The sequence below is a fragment of the Ambystoma mexicanum genome, chromosome 1q (assembly GCF_040938575.1).
Source record: "Ambystoma mexicanum isolate Mex_15411 chromosome 1q, UKY_AmexF1_1, whole genome shotgun sequence".
In the NCBI taxonomy this organism is placed as follows: domain Eukaryota; kingdom Metazoa; phylum Chordata; class Amphibia; order Caudata; family Ambystomatidae; genus Ambystoma; species Ambystoma mexicanum.
The window spans coordinates 1,128,247,423-1,128,267,082 of record NC_090922.1 but is presented as its reverse complement, the minus strand read 5'-3'; the positions used below and the strand labels follow the sequence as shown (position 1 = coordinate 1,128,267,082).

Here is a 19,660-nt window from a genome sequence, read left to right as displayed (position 1 = left end):
TTCTTGCTGACGGACACCACCAGTTATATCCACAACCCTGGAATTTGCTGACACAGCATAGTCTGTGTTCAACACGATTTTAGGAGTTTTAAGGAACAAGCTCCCATGTTGCAAATACATAATTTCTCCTTTTAGTTTATCGGCCAAAATATCAACCAAGGCAAGTCCATCGGCAAGATCTTTTCGCAGGATGCTGACAGCACAGGTCATACCGACTTGACCAACCCCAACGATTGTGATTTTGTTGATAGGTGCTGGAGGCTTCTCATCAATAACATGAGTAATCAGCTTTTCCTGGATGGTAGCCATTTTGCGTTTAATTGTGCAGAGGAAGCAGTGGTGTCTATGGGGGGAAATGATGTGACTGTGCCAGGTGGTGGTCCTGGATGAAGACCATTCTAGACTCTGGTCAGTTCCATTACCTCATGTCTGAGAAGCTTGGCGTCCATGCTTCACGCTGAAACTGTTACATTTTGGGAGAGCATGGCGATTCCAGTGTGGCTGTTTGGAGTGGAGTTAATGTTGCTGGGGTGCCACTTCAGACTCTGAATTCAGACTTTGGATCTGATAAATACCTTGAGAACTGGAAGGAGGTTCATAGGCTTGTGGTGGACAGTGCTTATGAAGTAATCATGCTTAAAGCTTACACCAACTGGGCCATTGGTTTTAGGGTGGCGGAATCCATTGTCAATAATCTATCAAGGGTTCACCCAGTGTTTACTCTGACCAATGGTATGCATAGCATAGAGGATTACGTTTTCCTGAGCCTCCCCTATGTCCTCAACGCCAATGGCATTACCAGCATGATAAACCAAAAGCTCAAGCGTGAAAAGGTGACTCAGCTCAATAAAAGTGCTGACACACTGTGGGGCATTCAGAGGGACCGCCAGTATCTGTAAACACACCATTAATAGTTATGACACTAAGTAGAACTTTGTATATCAAAAGATTCTGTTACTGCAAATATTTGCTAAATAAATCTGCAAAAAAGAAAAATAAACTACACAGCTGATTGGCTCTCTTCATGAGCCAGATATGCACAGAATGGCACCCAAATGTCCATAGGTTTGCAGGCCGCGGTCACCATAGCGATGAATGCTCCATTTAATCAGTGTACACCAGGTCTTTCAGCCACTCTTCACAGGTCGGGGCATCTGACGACTTCCCATGCCAAAGGATACATTTTTTGGAATATGATACAGGGCAGAGTAAAGAATCTTCAGGTAATCACTGACATATACCCCAACAGGTATTTTAATGGAGGCAGAACTGGAGGAAGCCCAATAATGCCATTCAATATATCAGCCACTTCTTGCCAATGTAAACTGATGGGTGGACATTCCCAAAACATATGGTTGGAGTTAGCAGGAGAGTAATCACACTTCACACATGCCACACTCGCATCCAGGAAGAATTTAGCAACTTTTAGCAGGGGAATAATGATACCCGGCATTCATAGATACTTCTTTTGTCAGCAGGCTGCACCGGCTCCACTGTATATCTTAAACTCAATGCCTATGTGTCGCTCCCATTTCTGGCGGGCCTGGTTTTTACACCCTTGCCCTGCCTGCACCAGGCAGTAGAGTCTGGAAACCATGCATTTATTCTCACCCTGTCAGTGATTGCTGCAAGGCATACATCTCAGGATCAGGCGGAAAGGAGGGCTACAACCGACAGGCATCAGCCTGGATACAGTATGCGGTAACTTCAAAAAGCAGTCTGCCAGCTTGGAACGAAATTCTTCCACAGACACAAATCTACCCTCGGGAAACAGGTCCACGCTCATAAAGGGCCTGTCCACCAATGCATGCACCCTGCACCTCACATCATATGTTGGTGGCAAACCTGCGTAACTCCATAGTGGGACCTGCCTACTGTAGGGAGTGGTGAGTGCCAGCCTGCGATATATTCTGGCCCACGCATTCACAGTGGTACAAATGGGATCAAATGAATAGGAGTTTACATATCGGTCACTGAATTTCATTGATTATAAATCAGTAGGGAGCCGCCCCATATTGTTCCAGGTTTACATGAACCGCCCTACCCCCAGTGACGTAGCAATACCCAGCGAAGTGAACCTGTGCCACCAAATAATTAAGTTTGAAATCTGGCACAGCCAAACCCCCCTGTGCATAGGGCTCAACCAGCTGTTCCAGACTAATCCTAGCAACCAGCACGTCCCTCAAAGAATTTCCAGCACAGCGACCTGAACTTTGCGAAGAACTTCCTCCCTCACCATATGGGAGCATTACAAAAATGGTCCAGTATTTTGTTAAGCACAATCATTTTGAACAACAACACTCTACCATACAATGAAAGGTGAAATCTAGACCATATCTTCAATTTAACGCTAATTCTCTGTACGTATTCTGCATGATTATTGTCATACAAGTATTTGTGTGACCTGGAGATTACTATACCTACATTTTTCAATCGCTTTGGGACCCATTTGAAACCCAGTCTGGCGGAATATCTGAGAAATCCATTAGAGGTAAGAGCTCTGATTTGGGCCTATTAATCTTATATCCCGAATACCTAGTGAACTCATGGACAGTGTCCATCATGGGTCCCGGATTAACCTCAGGGTCAAGATGTATAGAAGGGTTTTGTCTGTATATAGTGAAATGACCTGCAGGGGGCTCGATATGTGGAGACGCCAATGGCCGTGCAATGATGTAATGCGGGCTGCCAGGGTCTCAATAGTAAAGGCGAAAAGCAGGGTGTACAGTGGGAAACCTTGCCCGTACCCCTCCCCAGCTGGAACACCTGTGAGATGTCATTGTTAATGCGGACCCTGGAAATGGGGCCGGTATATAGCAGGCGTACACAATTTATGAAATAATGCCTGGACCGATAATTCTGCAGGACAGCAAACCAATGTCTCCACGACACTGAATCAAATGCTTTCTCTGCGTCCAGGGAGGCAGCCACAGCCCTGACACGCTGGTTGATCTGATAGATTATGCAAAACAGCCATCTGAGATTCAGCGCTGTGGACCTACTGGTTATAAACCCAGACTGATCTGTGTGCATCAGGTGAGCCATTTTGGGAAGTAGCCAGGCAGAGAGTATTTTAGCGAAAATCTCTGCATCAACATTAATTAACGACAAAGGCCTGTAGGACGCAACCTCCTCCGGCGGCTTATTGGGCTCCCCTCTGCCACCTCTTCTCCCTCTCTCATCTCTGACTGTCTGTCTGCAATCGAGGAGTGTTGTGCCTCCAACAACCTCTGCCTTAATGCCAGTAAGGCAGAGACCCTGCTCATTGGCACTCCTGCACCTTCCTCTCCTGTCAATCTCTGGCCAGCCTCCCTTGGCCCTTTTCCTACTCCCACCTGTGAGGCTAAGAACCTCAGGGTCATCTTCGACTCCACACTTTCCTTTTCTCCACACATCTCTGATGTCTCTAAAAAGTCAAACTACCAACGTCATCTACTCAGAGGTATTCCTCCTTTCCTCTCCTTCCCCCAGAAGCTCACTGTCTCTAGTGCTCGGATTCTCTCTAGGCTGGACTGCTGCAACTGCCTGAAACACTGCAGCATTTAGAATTGAAGAAAACAACCGTGTAGTGTTTCTGCCTAAATCTGCTTTCCCACTCTCCCTTTCTCCATCAGCTGCCTCCGGAGCTACAGCCAGCTCTCATCCAGCCCACGTTTTGCTCCCTGCTGGACTGCTGTCTCACCGCACAGCTAAGCCAGTACTCCTCCAATTTCTTTGCTTTTCTGTTTTTCCTTCTCTCCACTTCTGTCTCTCTTCTCTCCTTCTATGGCCTACTCCTTGAGTTGCTCTTCCTCTGGCTTTTAAATTCTCTTTGCTTCCTCCCCTCTGCATATATTTACATAACAATTCGTATTGTTTCACTGTCCATTTTCATACATTCTGTGGTAAGGTCATCAGTCAAATATCGCCTCCCCTTTTAGCAGACACCCTGTAACTTTTCAGTTCTTGTGATTCTCCTTATTCAATGACCCTTTAGAACTTTTGTCCTGCCCGGATGCAATGTGCGACATGGCAGCCTGACATCCTCTCTACATTTCCTTATGAACAAAGGAGTTGTCCTTTCTAAGCCCACTTTGCTTTCTCATTGCGCTCTGAACCTTACGTCCACAAAGAACACTGCAGTTCAGCTTTCAATTCTCATATTTATTTCCTAGGCCAACACTGCAGTGTGTCCTCATGCGGTTCTATGTCATTTCATTCAACCCCGTTTTTTTGTGACAAGTGTTTTGCTGCAGAATTTTTGCCGAAAACACTTTTTGCATTCTTTTTTAATGATTTTTGGGGGGTTTCCTCCAAAGCCCCCATCATTTACATATATATTTTTTTTCCCGATCCCCCAACCCTTTATATGTCTTTTCCCACCCCCAAAACAATTTCAAAATGTTTTTTGGGCAAAAATGCTGTGGCAAAACACCCGTCGTAAAAATGGGTGGCTATGAAAGGACGATAAACCCTTCATGCACCCCCACCCTGCAACAGATATATTGTGTCCTAAGCAAGTCTACTCTCATCTCAATAATCGCTAACATCAGTCATTAGTAGTATTAGTATTTAGTCATGTTAATGCTACACTACACTGTGCTATGCTAAATCCCAAATCACACCCTCCTTAGTTTGCCCTTAATTTTTCACATCTTATTAAGTCACACACCTAAAACATGCTGTGACATTAGCATATTTTCTAATGTGGCACACAACCTCCTACAGAAGTCAGTGGTGCTGCTAAAATGAGTTCATGTTTGAAATTTGTGCACTAATTATCCCTACAGAAGACACTCAAAGAAATGGGGTCGGGTACCAGTTTTGAGGCTCCAGGGAAAAGCCCAAAGAATGTTCTGAAACTGGAAGTTACAACTTCTTGGAAGAGAGTTGGGGAAGATGAACTACTGCAAGGCTCGTCTTTCTCCCTCAGATAATGCTACTTTCTATCGTTCAGGGGTTGCTAACATTTGCCAACACACTTGTTGTCTAAGACCCATTTAACTATGCTCTTCCTCCATTGTATGAGATGTAAATGGTAAGCAACCAAACTGTAGGTGATAACAGCTGTTTCTCTATCCAGAGGGAACCACTATTTCACTGTGTTTACTTCTGCCCTTTTTACAGTAATATAAGGAAAAGATACTTAATTACTCTGTTGATGGAAAGTAATGTGTGAAAATGGAAACCTGCTTTACTGTTGCTATTAACTTTCCTAGATGCCAGAGCCACATTTGTTTTTGCTAGTTATTTAGAGGGGGCTTGACAGAGAAAATCACGAATGCTGAAAATTGACTTAACGTAACAGATTGTCAGTTTAGCTGGGCATTTTCCACATTTATATTACCTGGGATTTTATCAGAGAAGATCTTGAATGTTGAATTGAAATTAAGAAAACGTAGCTTTAGTTTTGTTCATATATTGCAAAATGTTTACTCTTTGGGGTTTTTACCAATGTACTTTGTCTGGTGGCTCAATTATATGTGTTGTTTGTTTCCTATAGTGTTGTGTATTGGTTTGTTTTATTATGAGGTTGTATGGATCATTAAATCCGAAATAAAGAGAAACTGAAAAGACAATGCATTTGTCATAATGATAAGTGCCTTTTAGTAATTTATACTATAGAAACTTATTTGCATACCTGTGTTACTGACTGATTATTATTTTATCCATGCTTATGTTGCAGTTTAGCTTGGTGCTATGTCATGTTTTCTTGTTGTGTCCTAAACTGTATATGAGTGTTTGTTTGAGGTACGGAAACACATGTATTCATGCAAACCCTCAAAATCATGATTCTGAATCAGTCGCTCATAGTGGTTAGAGATGGTGTAGTGTCTTTCCAACTCTTGTTAACTGTTACAAAAACGATGTTGTCTTTCCAACAAGGCACCACACTAGATAAATATTGCACCACTGTATATTCGACATCCAATGAAAAAAGACAACACTAAGTAGAGAACCAGAGGACAGAGAGAGCCACCCTCTGATCAGTGAGGAAAAAGACCATAGAAGCATTTGAACATGGATGAAAAAAAGGGTCTGAGGACTTTCAACAAGCATTCAAAATGACAAACTCCTCCAATAAAATGAAACAAAAGGATTATACTTCAACTCTGGATTGACCAAAACCTAATAGCACCACCCATTGGATTGTCATGGTAGCCTACCATAAAATCTATTATAATAATTCTAGGATGAAATTATTATTTTTTTAAAAGATGTAAAACAAGATGTTCAGAATCCTCCTGAGACACCAATGTTGGAAAAAAAATCCATTGCTTAGATTTCATTTTCATTGCAGTGGGTCTCTGAGTAAAGATGAACCTCAGAGTCTTGTATGGAAGACATACTGGGCCTCGTCACGAGTTGGGCGGTAACCCTTAAATCTGGAGGAAATGGTATTAGCGCCACCAATACCGCTCAGTCGGATCACAACTGTAAATCCTGTTGGCGCTATTAATGCTGGCGGTAGTACAGCCGGCTGTAATAGCACCAGGACCCAAACGCGCTATTACAGAGCCATCACAAGTCCGCCGTTGGTGCTCTTAGCACCAGAAAACCGGCAGTAAAACTGCCAAAAACACCCCTGGCCAAATGCTGGAGGTAAAAGAACACATGAGACAGCAATAAGGGCCCAGGTGAAAACAATGCACACCAGATGCCTACAAAAGACCCACTCATGCACAACACACCATTTTGCCATTTGGAGCCGGGAGCCTTGATGTGCATGTGTACTTGCTATGCCTGGAGCTACAGAGGCATGCCAACCAGCCCAGGGCGCTGGGATCACAGGGGGTGGTGGGGATGAGGAGAAGGAGGAGGAGACCTGCGCCAGCAAGGCGGCCAGCCATACCCAGGGTCAGGCCAACACCCTGGGCCCTGACTGATGGGCAGCTGATGACGAGTACAGGTTGGACATGGCAACCATCACCCAGTTGCTGGACACAATCCAGGCTGACACAGGCTGCTGTATAGCCATCAGCACTGCTGTGCCCCCACTTGTGAAGCTTGTGTCCGTTCTACAGTACCTCGGGACTGGGAGCTTCCAACACACCATTGCCATGATGCATGGTATGGCCCAGTCCACATTCAGTGCTACGCTGGGACAGGTGCTGGATGCACTGCTGCTCCATGTCAATGAGCACATAGCATTGCCAGCCACACAGGCACAGGTCAACCAGCTCAAGGCGCAGTTCCATGCCATTGACTAAGTCCTGATGTCATAGGAGCCCTATATTGCACACATGTAGCACTAGTAGCACCCCGAGAACTTGAGGCAGCCTACAGGAACCATAAGAGTTACCATTCCATGAATGTGCATATGACGTGTAGCCCTGACCTAACCTTCACCCACTGCTGCGCCGACTCCATGGTCCTGTGCAACAGTACCATGCCAGCCTACATGGAGAGGCACCAAGGCCAAAACGCATGGATATTGGTTGAGTACAAATCTAGTCTGAAATGCATGGCAAATTACTCCTGTTCAGTGGGGCACACACACAGGAATCCCTGCATGCCAGCAGGAGACACAGGCAGCACTAGCACAGCACCATTTCCATGCATGTGCCTCACATGAGAACCTTTGCACACGTTCCACACAGAAGAACACACCCAGTCTGAATGGCACACACTTGTGAAAGCACATTCACATATGGAAGCCCAACTACCACAAAGCATCTTGTGTGTGTCGCAGTGCTGCTCCTCACCCTGACACAGAAGGGATATCCCACCCTGGCCACCAGACAGTCATGCCAATAGAGTCCTAATGTAGGCACATCCACAAAACCACTATACACAAGTAGTTGGATTCATGACAATGACCATCCCTGAGATAGTGACCCCTGATTGGCCAATCAAATACCTGGCCAAATGTACATGTATGTGCCAAGTAGTAAATACAACACCAGCCATAGCGAATGCCACAACACATGGCCTAACAACATGCCATCTGAACATGCAGATATACGGGTACCCTCATTTAGAAATAAGGGACAGAGTACTGTGGCATTTAGACACAGGGGTGGTGCATGCAGTAAGTAGTCCATTGATTGAATACTGCACCTTGCACAGCAAACACCACAATGATATATGAAAAATAGCGTACATGTACTACATGAGTGTGACACACATAAGCATTAACATATTAATTGATTCACTGCTACATGTAAATCTCAGCCCATGCATACCCCGGAAGGCGAAGGATGTATGATAACATTGCACTGAGATAGCATGAACCTTTTTAACACATACTTTATTCTGCCGCCAATGTCACTGATTTCTGAGCCTTGTACACCCACTGAACCAACCTTGGCCTAATGTCCGCATTCTCTCCCCTGCAGGTGATTCTGGATACCCGCAGTACAAATGACTCATGCCCCTGTCCGTAATCCACACACTCCAGCTGAGCTAGCATATAACATTGCCCATGGGCGTACACTCATCTGTGTGGAAATGGCATTTGGATTGCTGAAGGCATGCTTCCAGTGCCTAGACCATAGGGAGGGGCATTGATGTAATGTATGCACCAGAGAGAGTAGGTCAAATCATACTTACCTGTGCCATGCTGCACAACATTTGCTATCGCAGGCATGTGCCACTGCCCCCCGATTCTGATGGCCAGCCACCTGGGGATGGGAGATATGATGAAAATGTGCCCGAAGCCGGTTCACATGCACACAGGGATGGGGTGAGGGAGGGGAGGTTGGCCAGACAGGCCTTGATTGGCAATTATTTTTGATCCGGTGGATGGTCACATTTAAAACATATCACTTGTAAAATAAAGAGCACTTTAACACAATCATGAATGTCCATGTTTTGTATGCATAATGAATGGGATGTATTATTAGTTATTAGTTGAACAATCCCCCTCCCTCTGTGAACCCCCCAGCACACAATTCCCCCCTCCCCCTGTGAACTCCCCAGCACACAATCCCCCTCCCCCTGTGAACTCCCCAGCACACAATCCCCCCTGCCCCCTCAGAACTCGCCAAAATAGTGCAAATGGGTCCATGTTCCCAGGGCTCGGCACAACTGTGCCATGTCCATCTAGGATGGTTATGGGCGCTTCTCACTTCCGGGTCCCTCTGGTGAGCAGCATGGGAGAGTGCATAGGGAACAGCACCTGGGAAAAGCCTCCCGGGATCCCTCTGTGGGTGTTGTAGAGGTAAATGGAATAGCTCTTGAAAACTACAGCTGCTGGCGGAGCAGATTGTTTTCCTCCCGCATCTGCTCTGCATGTGCAGATTGGCCCTCACATAGCTCGCATACTCTTTGTCCAAATCCTGTCAGGGCCGCTGTACAGCCCTCCACCACTCTACAGGTGCGCACATTATCATGTGTCATGGTCTTGACAGCATTTCATATGGCACAGCTTATTGCCTTGATGTGGCGGTTGTGCTCAGCCGACATGGCCTCAATTCTCAGCTGTCAAGCCTCTATCACTTCCAGCTGCCCCATTACAGCAGGTCCCGTGACAATGGGTCTATCAGGTGTTCTGTTGATTGGACTGACAGGTCTGTGCAAGGTTGCAGGGGAGCTGTCGGGGGAGATGGCAGCATCTATGATGGGGCTGTTGCGGTTGGAGGGGCTGCCTTCAGGGGAACCATAAGAAGGTGTGTTCACATCAGGCACAGGTTTGCAGGCATGACAAACAAACACAGGTACATGGGGAGTGTGTTCTTCCACATGCACCTGCCCTTTGGGTGTGCCCATCTTATGAGTGGCACTGTGGCTTAGTGAGGACACCAATGGAGTGTGTCATACTGCAGTGGATGTGTGGCCCTCATTCGAGTTAGACCCACTGGTGGCTCCCACCACATCCAGAATGCCTGTGGTGGCTCCCGGCTTTTGAGGCGCTGATGCCCTGCAGCCTTGTGGATGTTGTGCTGGTCTGAGTGGGCTCCAGTGGGGTGACCTAGGATGTGTCCTGCATCTTGCCTTCTCATGCTGGTCCCTTTACGGGGTGGTGGTGCTGATTGATGTGCGTCAGTGACATGCGGCTGGATGTGGATGCTTCTTCCCCATCATCATTGACCTGCGATGATCCCTGCATGCCTGTGTGGAACATAGGGTGTTGTATCAGTTGAGGGCAGCTTACATTTGTATCATGCATGTCATGCCTTACAGTGGGTTAGGGCACAGTTTCTATCATGCTTGCCCATTGCATATTAGTCATTCCCCATGTTGTGATTGGTGAAACGTGCTACAGGGGAGGGACACTGCTTGAACATGTTGGCGTGACAATTTCAGATGTCTTTTGTGAGCTGTGCATGGGGGGGGTTTAATACGCACCCACACATCATGTTGCTGTGCCATGCCCATGGATGGCTTTTCTTTGGGGCTTAGGTTGATACATTTTAGGTCCTTATGGTACCAGGGGGTGTTAGGGTATGGTGGTATGAGGGGGCACTATTGGGTGGCTCTGGTGCATCACACACATTGGAAACACATACTGGGATTGGAGGGGTGGGCCTAACTTGATAATGCAGTTTTCAGGGGGGGTGTACTCACATGCAGCCTCCTGAGTACCGGTGCCTGCCTTCGCACCACTGACTCCCTCTATTGTGCCCATGTCTATTAGGGTGGTCATCTGCTTCTCCCATGGTGTCAGCTCGGATGGTGGTGGTGCTGGCCCTCCTCCTGTCCCCATTCTCTCGCTCCTGTGCTGGACCAGGAGACCATGGACACGGGCTTGCAAGTCATTCGGCCACTTGCAGCAATCCACACCATCCCTGGGCACACGGCCCAACGCTGACACCTTCTGGATCACTTGTCTCCAGATCTGTGCACTTGTCTTGCGCTGTTGGGGGCCATACAGCTCTTCTTGATGTCCCAAAACCTCCTAAAAAAGTATGGCAGTGAATGGCTTACAGGGGCTACGATTTTTGGTGTATTGTGATTTCCAAGATGGCCACCACTTTATTTCCCGTTCTGGCAGTGGCTTGTTTCCCGCAGCACTAATAGCGCATGCTAATAGCACATGCTACTAGTGCTGCGGCTCGGTTGTAGCACAATGTGAGCTGGATTTACGGGTTCATAGCCACTTTTTCCACTGGGCGCTATTTGCGTTAATGCCATGGCCGTGTATGCGTGCATGCCGACTCATGATCTGACGTTGTTTCTGCCAGACATCGTGGCGTTAGCGCAAATAGCGCTCAGTGGAAAATACGCTAGGATACAGCCCAAATTGTGATGAGGCTGACTGTCTGAAACCATGATAGACCCTGTGTTGAACATGAGAGAACGAGGAGACAGGTTAAACATAATAAACATATTGATGACCAATGCTTTGAAAGGGTAAATAAAGAAGTTTAGGCTAAAATGGTGCCACTAGTATCAGATACCTCCTCTCACCTTTTACCTTTGTGTGAACTCTTGGAATAGGTGTGAAGGAAGCAATGGCATATACCAGCTCATTTGCCCAAGAAGAAGGGAAGTGAATAGTGTTATTTCTCCAATCAATATATGGGTTGTGTTTTCTCAACCAGGGAATTCCCAAAATTACTGGGAAATGGGCAGCACAGATTAGATCAAATCGGATGAGTTCTTGGTGGTCAAAGACAACAGAAGTCAAGGGCGTAGAAGTATGAGTAATGGGTCCTGAGATAAGGGTCCTACAGTTGATGCCTTCGACAGCCTGGTTTTCTCTTCTCTTGTTTGGGAATACCCTCCTAATTGGCCCAAACTTAATCTAGGAAATTACCCGCTGCCCCACTATCAATGAGCACCAGAGCTTCTACCTTCTTGTGGGGAAGAAGGAGGAAAAGACGAACCGCCAATAAGCAGGAATCCAGATCCTTTTTGCTGGTTTGAGTAACAAACAAGGAACCATTATGGACTTCCCGGTCCAGGGTTCATTCTAGGACCGGGGTCTTTCTTTTCCTGTTCTGCTTGGTGGTACTTTGAAGCAATCTCTGAGCACATGGCCATCAGCGCCACAATACATGCAGAGGCCCTGTTTGCTCCTTCTTCTCCTTTCTGAAGAGGACAAGGGACCTCGGGCTGTGCCAATCTGCATGGGTTCTTCTCTTGAGGATGCCCTGGATGATATTGGTGGTATCAGACTGGTCTGAGGTTTGTTTGAGAGCTTCCTGTTCTTGGCCTTTCTTTCCTTCAGGCGGTAGTGTAATTGATTTGCAATGTGAATGCAATCAGATTGGGGAATGTGGCAGGGCGGGCAATTCTGGCCAAATTCTCCTTCAGCTCTTCATGCAAACCTCTCCTAAAAATGACATATTGAGACTCTTCTGGTCATCCAGTCTCTGCGGCAATGTGTTTGAAGTCGCTGATGTAGGTCATCATGTCTTCAGATCCCTGGCAGAGGTCCAATAAAGATTCACAGGGGGAATGAGTAACTTTTGTCCTCTCAAAGGTCCTTCATAAGAGGGCTAAGAAATCCTAAAAATCTTGTAAGGCTGGGTTTGCAGAAGTGACCAGGGGAGTGACCCAAGACAAGGGATAACCAACCATACTGGAGACCATAAAGCCTACTCGAACCTGGTCAGTGGCATAAGTGTTGGTCCTGAAAGTGAAATGGACCATACAGGCATCGATAAATTCCTTGGGCCTTTTGGGCAAGCCATCATACTTGCCCGTATCCAGCCTCATTGGTGGGAGGTTGGAAGCACGGTTGCCTCTTGTGGTAACCAGCTGCTTCAATGCTTTGTTTTCAGCCTTCATCACTTGGAGTTGCACAGAAAGTCCTTAAACCTCTGCTATTAATTCCTTGACCTGTTCAGCAGTGGCCATGGCTGGTAGTGGTCATTGTGCATTGCAAACTGTTTTGAAGTAACACCATGTCCTCACCTGAGTCTTCTTAAAATGAGAACAACACCTCTTTGTCGGATTGTGAAGGTGCGCCTTTCTTCTTAGAAGTCTTCCGTTCTTTGTAGATGAATGGTCTACCCCTGGAGGCATCTGCTATATCTACTGGATAAACAGTGTAGGCAGACTGACCCCCCCGGACATCAGCAGTGAGGCTGCAAAAAAAACCTTCCTTTCTGAAATGAAGGTTGTGTGGATCCAAGGATTTCCAGGTAGGTATCTGACAAATGATGAATACAGGTCCCCAGTAGATCAATCCCTGAGATGTCCCGGAAGCAGGGTTTAAAGGAAGCACTGGAGGAAGGAGAAGCCAGGTAAGCAGTGAGGGGAAAGCAGGGCAGCAAAACAGCAGGCAAGTGGGAAAGGAAGGGAGGCTGTGGGAAAAATAAGGAGCAGCAGCCGAGAGTTGTAGGACTAGGGAGCAGCATGCTGAGGCAGTAACAGCAGAGAAAAGCAGGGCTGAGGAGCAGCCTGCTGGGGAAAAGCAATGTAGAAGGGCAGGTCTAAGTAGCAGACTGCCGGGGAACATGTCCCTCATTGTGAGAAGTTTGTGTGAATCACTGAAGCTTGGATCTGCAATGTAAAACTCTGAATGGCCAGGAGACTGGCTTTGCAAGATTGAAGGCTGAGGGGGGCAACAGCTGTGGTAGTTTCTGGCAGGCCTGCTTTATGGCCTGGTGCTATAGTGGAGGAGAAATGTAATCGCTGTACCTAAATGGGAGCCTGTTCTTCAATTACTGGTGGATTCCGGCCACCTGAAATGGCTGGGTTAAAGGGCCGGGAAATTAACCCAATGCAAGTTTTGCTTGTGGGGAAGGTGTACCAATATATCATGGGTTGTCAATTAATTTGTCAGGGTGTGGGTTGAGATCATTTATGCTGCAATGGTAAGTCGCATAGTTTGGGTAGATAAAACCAGCAACAAAAGATCAAAGGGAAGTTTGATTGTTTCCCTCCTCTTCACATCAAGGAAGCCATTTCCCTAGAATGGCTGTGTACATCACAAGCAGGTGAAAGATTTCCAAAACAGATGGAATCTTGTATTAATTGAAAACTGTAATTGAGTAACTGTGTAACTAAGAGATGGGGCGGAAGTATCCCAGAGAGGGGCATATTGTGAATGTGAATGTAAAACATGCAATTATACATTTAAAGAGGATAGCGCTTCAATGAATATATCCAATGATAAGTGTCTGAACTGAAGGGGATATGATTATACTGTATAAGTTTTACCAATCATGTGTTGGGGGTTGATTTTGTAACAAAACTTGTGGGAGTGTTTTAACATTTGCAAAGTGTATACAATATGTGATGTTTGTGTGGTTTGAGGAGAGTCTGGTTAGTTTGGTTCTTTGATGTCAACTAGCCACTCCTGGCCATTTGTACAATAAACTTGCTTTATGGACAAACATGCATTCCTTTTTATTTGGTGGGCCTACTTTGGGTTAAGGTGATCAGAGGCCCACCCCTTCACTAGTAATTAACTTTGCTAAATATGCTGATTTAAACTCTTTGCCGAAAAATCCACTTAAAGCGAAAATAATGCAAACAACTACATCTAGAAAAGAAACTAGGGGTATCACAGCATTCGTTACAGACATTAAGTGAATTGGTGACAGTAAAAACAGTACAGTAAATGAAGAAACAGAATTTAGTCTTATTTATTAACTGTTTTTTTTCAATTTGTTGTAGGATTGTTCATTTATGAATCAAGATGATAGAGAGTTCCAAAGGGCGGGAGCGTAAACCGCAAAGCTGGAGCCTCCAGCCCTTTTGCTTTTGTAGTGGGGAGTGACAAGAGAGAGGCTGGCACTGGATCTTAGGGTGCGACTAGGTTTATTTTGAGTGATGTAATTATTGAGATAAGGCAGAGCTTCTTCGTAGATGCATTTGGTAGACAGGGTAAGTGTTTTAAATATTTCTTACTTCCTAATGTAATTGTTCAGTCTGTTAGCTTGCAGTATTTCTGGTATATATAAATCTCTCAGGATTTCTGCACTTTTGGTCATAAGGCATGCACACAGCCATCCTTACCGAGTTCTGCTGAAAAATCTGCAGGGTAGGAGAAAGGAAATATCAAGACATACCTTCAATGGCAGTAGAATGGCCGATGATGCAGCCTTTTAATTCTGGCATTCTATTCCTCAGGCTTTGCAGATCAGTATACGTGGCTCAATGTTACCAACATTGTAATGTTAAGATGAGTGTTGTGAAAGATTTACAACTCCAAGACCAGTTTACATTGTGTGCTTAGTGATTAGCACATAGAACTCTTTCTATCACTGACATATTTCTCAAATACAGATATCTGTGGTCATTATTGAAAAAGTGCTATTCGATTTTATGCAAAGCAGACTGGATCCTTCACTGGTGCTATATAATCCCTCCCCCTTTCTCATAAGGTAATTTGTGGACAATTGAAGTTTACTTGACTGCCAATTTCGGTATCGTACAATATCATAAAATAATGTCTATGATTATTCTGGGTTTTGATAATGTGCTTTGCTCAGTAAGACAAGTATAACATTTCCTTTATGACTGCCATATGTACATGCATCATAAATGAGCATTAGGAAATATTAATAAGAGGCAATTTCAAAGGTAACACAATTAAATATTTTCCTCTTTTGTTGAATAGTTGTATTTGTAAAAACACACAATACTATCCATCCACTGCTAAGATATCTGGGTTGCTTCTCTAGTTGCACAACTGTCAGCACCTGACAACAATGCAACTGTCACACACGTAGAGACAGAGAGAAACAGAAAGCGAGAGAGACCGATAAAGAGAGGATTTTTAACAATAAAGCCATCATTAGTGCCTTGCTTCCTTATATCTACAAAAATACTTACACATAACTAAACAATAATATGAAAAAGTAGCTATATCTATAGTAGTTGAACAGGTAAGAGCACATTAAATAATGATAGGTTGTTATAAAAGTAGAAAAGGGGTAATATACTGAGGTTCTGAGTCAAACAAGCATTGGCAATGCCAACAGTTTGGGATTCTGTGTAGGCATGGGAAAGGCTCTCGCAGGCACAGTCTTAGTGGTATTAACTGGCCATTTATAGTAGCAGGTGCAGAATGGTCTGAGTGCCTGGGCATCTAATAGCAGTTGAAAGTGAGCACCCTGAAAAATGTGGTGATAACTCCCCAATGAGAGTCAGTAATGGACACACCCCAGGAGGGAATGAGACCAAGACCAAGTGCGGGTGAAGATACAAAGTAATGTGTATCCAAGTCCAAATAGGGCAAGCAGAGAACTCTGAAAATCCGAGAGTGCTCTGCCCAAACATCAGAAAATACACATTATATTACAAAATCACGTCCTCTATGACGTGTGCTATAAGGGATACATTAAATTGAACTCATTGGATGAAGGAGACAGGACTGTATCCATGCTGTAGGGGAGGTGATCCCGGATTGGCTGGCATAGAACAGGTTACTTCATGGAGCACGTGGATCAGCTAGGCTCATCTGGATGGGGTGGATGGTCAGGCGATGTCCAAATCATGAAGATATACGCTGCTTAACATTTGCCCTTCTGGCCACACATACCTTGAACATTATTGAGACTACTTGGTTCCAGGTGCCTAGCCTATTCACAATAGTATGTTGTATGTTGTAACATTCGTCAAACATTCCCATGAAAGAATGGTTTATTATTTTTTATCGTGAGGGCAATATATTGCCACACATAGGATTAGTGGTCTGGGGTGAGCTGGGGTGGTACACCGATGAGGGGCCTACATCAAAAGGCTTTGGGGACAGCGGCTTGTTGCCCATTTTTCTTTAACCAGAGTCTGGGGGTGTGAGGCGGGTTTATGGAGACATTGTGTGTCAGGGGGCTAGGGGGAGGGTGGATGCTTGGTGGTTGCTCAGCAGAAGGGCGGAAGGGTGAGAGGTTACATTTGTAGCTTCAGGGCATCAGTGAGACAAGAGCCATTAGCCATCAGCCCAGCATGAGGGGGAGAATGGTGGGGGCTGAGTGCGCGGTGCTGCGAGAGAGGGGAGAGAAGGCCCTGAGGCCTGTTAATCTTAGTCTTGTTCAATTTGTGGGATTATATGTGAATCATTAGGAAGAGGTAAAACCACACTATTTCCACTGCATGAACTGTAAGTGATTTCAATCCGGCACACACACAAGTCAAGGCTCAGCATGTAGTGCACAACTGAAATCCTTATTTATTTTTGTCTAAAAGTTCAATATTATGAAAGATATACCACTCATATCACACCCTTCTCCTGGACCCCCCCACCTCCCCGGTCACACTGAACCAGGAATTAGGCTGGTTTGCAAAGGTAAATATTTATTTAGGTATTGAAAATGTAATCACAATGGCCCTCATTACGACCCTGGCGGAGTGGGTCTACGCCAGCGGTATTCGCGGCGGACCCGTCCGCCCTACTACGAGATCCCGTAGCGCCATGGTGAGTTTTCTGCCCGGTTTTTCCGGGCGGAAAAACCCATGGCGCTACGGGACCTCGTCGTTAATTACGCCACCGTAATTTACGGTGGCGTAATTAACTCCTTCCCCACTCCCATTATACCCTATGGGGCAAAAATGGGAATGGGGAAGGGTAAAATGGGGATTGGGGATTTACCGCCCCGCCAAGGTCGGAATGGGGCGGTAAATCCGCCAACCCTCATGGCGGAATCGGCAGCTTTCCGCCGTGCTCCATGGTGCATTTTGCACCACGATCTCCGCCAGGGTCGTAATGAGGGCCAATATGTTTTAATAGATACACAACAATCACCATGAGTTGACATAACACTGAGTGATATCTTTAGTACACTAGGAATAGGGCATAAGCACAACCAATGCAGCACAGAAAATAATACTTTTGTGTTGGTCCAGATCAGATACCACTGTGGTTAGCAGTTCCCCCTGCAACACCCCTGAAGCCCCCAATAAGCAATGTAAAGAGATAGGAGGAGAGAGCAGGTATTCAGGAATGGCACAAATGAAACAGAATATCAGTCCCACTTTCCCCCTTTCAAACACAAGAAAAAACAAAATTGACTGTCCAGCTGTCAGAATGGCTTTTAAAATTGTTTTTAGAATTGACTGGGCAAAAACACCAAATGTAGGCAAAAATACTTAAAGTGTTCTAAATTCTTATGGGAGCCACTTTGAATAGTTGCACACAAACACAAGCAATGATTTAATCCAAAGAAAACATTTGAAATCTTAAAATCCAAGTTGGAAGCAGTTTAGAGCTATTTTACACGTGTAAAATCTTTCAACTCTTTAAATTTGCAGCAAACATTTCATTGCGCGATATTCGTGATAACGGGAGAAAATGAGTTGCAGTGCAGTTTTGGGTTCTATGGATAGCTATGGATGTTGGCTACAAGTAGGAGTTGCAATTTTGTTTCTATCACAAAAACTGAGGGAGTTACAGAGGTTTTAGTAAAGGTCGTTTTGTGAGATAGGCGCGAGAATGGAATCAGGAATGCACTTTGAATTGACAGATAGGTTTTCTTATGTTATATTAAAGACTAGCAAAAAGTAGAATGCCACACAGGAAGGTCATTCATGGCCGCTCATAACAATTCAGGTGTGATACTCTGCTTTCTGTTTGGTTTGGGAATTACTTTATTAATCAATCAATAGGAAGTTAGGGTTTAGAAACACATATGAGAGAAGAGCCCGTGCAAAGATAGTTCTAACAATGCTGGTTCTAGATGAAAGATAGGAAGGGTATAAGCTAGGGACAAGACTATGCAAAGCACATATGCCATGTGACACAATTCTTCCTATTTATACTCACTGGATACGTTTTTCAATGGGACCGTCAGCTCTGGTCAGGATTAGGTCTGGTCTAGGAAAAACAGCACATCAGGCACGATACTGGATCATCTAGGCCGGTCGCCGGATTGGCACAGGATCTACTCTCCTAGTCTGTGGGTATTTGAATCAGCTGGATGGCGGGTTCCTCAGGCAAGCCTAGTGGTGGCAAGCCAGAGAATTTCTGGATACTGGTTCAAAAAGCCTTCTCACACAACACAGCGCTTTACTGAGTGGAGAGAATAAATTTGAATATTTGGGGCCTTGCTGGAAATCAATAGTCTCTATTGCTGGCAAGAGATTTTGGCATCTGGATCTGGAAGAATATTTAAAGCTGGATGTAGGAAGCTGGATCAGAGTGTTTGGCCGGAATCAGGAAAGTGGATGCATCATAGAATCCCTATGTGCTCTCAGCTGTCTCTATTTATGCCTTAACAATGACATCACAAAGGGGTGTATGTGCCAGACTTTGTATGTTTCACAATGCTTCATTTGATACATGAAATCTAACACCAGGCAAGGTTGTGAATGTTGAAAAGTGTTGTGTTATAGGCATTTTGGAGTTTTTGGCAACAAAACACATGACAATTGTAGGCACATTTTGGTTTCACTTGCAAAGTGCTGCTTTTCTCTCTGCACTCTGTTTGCTGGTCATGGAGCCCACTGGCACCTTTTCTGCAGGGTGCGCTCTATTCCCCCGCACATGCACCATGGGTGGCAGATTGTGCATCCCTCTTTTTGTGTGCTGAAGCACACAGTTTTTGTAGGTTTTTGGCGCGCACAAGGGTTTTGCCGCCATTGTTGCTCTTTCTTTCCCCACAACTGGCAGGTTATGCCGCATAGCATAGCGGAGTGGGTCAATACATCCCATAGTACAACAAATAATAAGTGAGCTCTGATTACATTATGGGCTATGCCTTCACATTTATCATGATCATTGTGCTGCAAAATGACTCTATTTACATAGCCTCGTGGCCTTGCCGTTTATATTGTACACATGAGAAACTTATACCATTTGAACATGTTCGTGAATATACATAGTATTAAAAAACCAGTGAGCATG

The 19,660-nt window shown here is 45.2% G+C and overlaps 1 pseudogene; it reads left to right on the top strand.

The window, feature by feature from the left end:
• The first annotated feature begins 386 nt into the window (after positions 1-386).
• LOC138560849 (L-lactate dehydrogenase B chain pseudogene) lies at positions 387-899 on the top strand (annotated as a pseudogene).
• Positions 900-19,660: the final 18,761 nt, after the last annotated feature.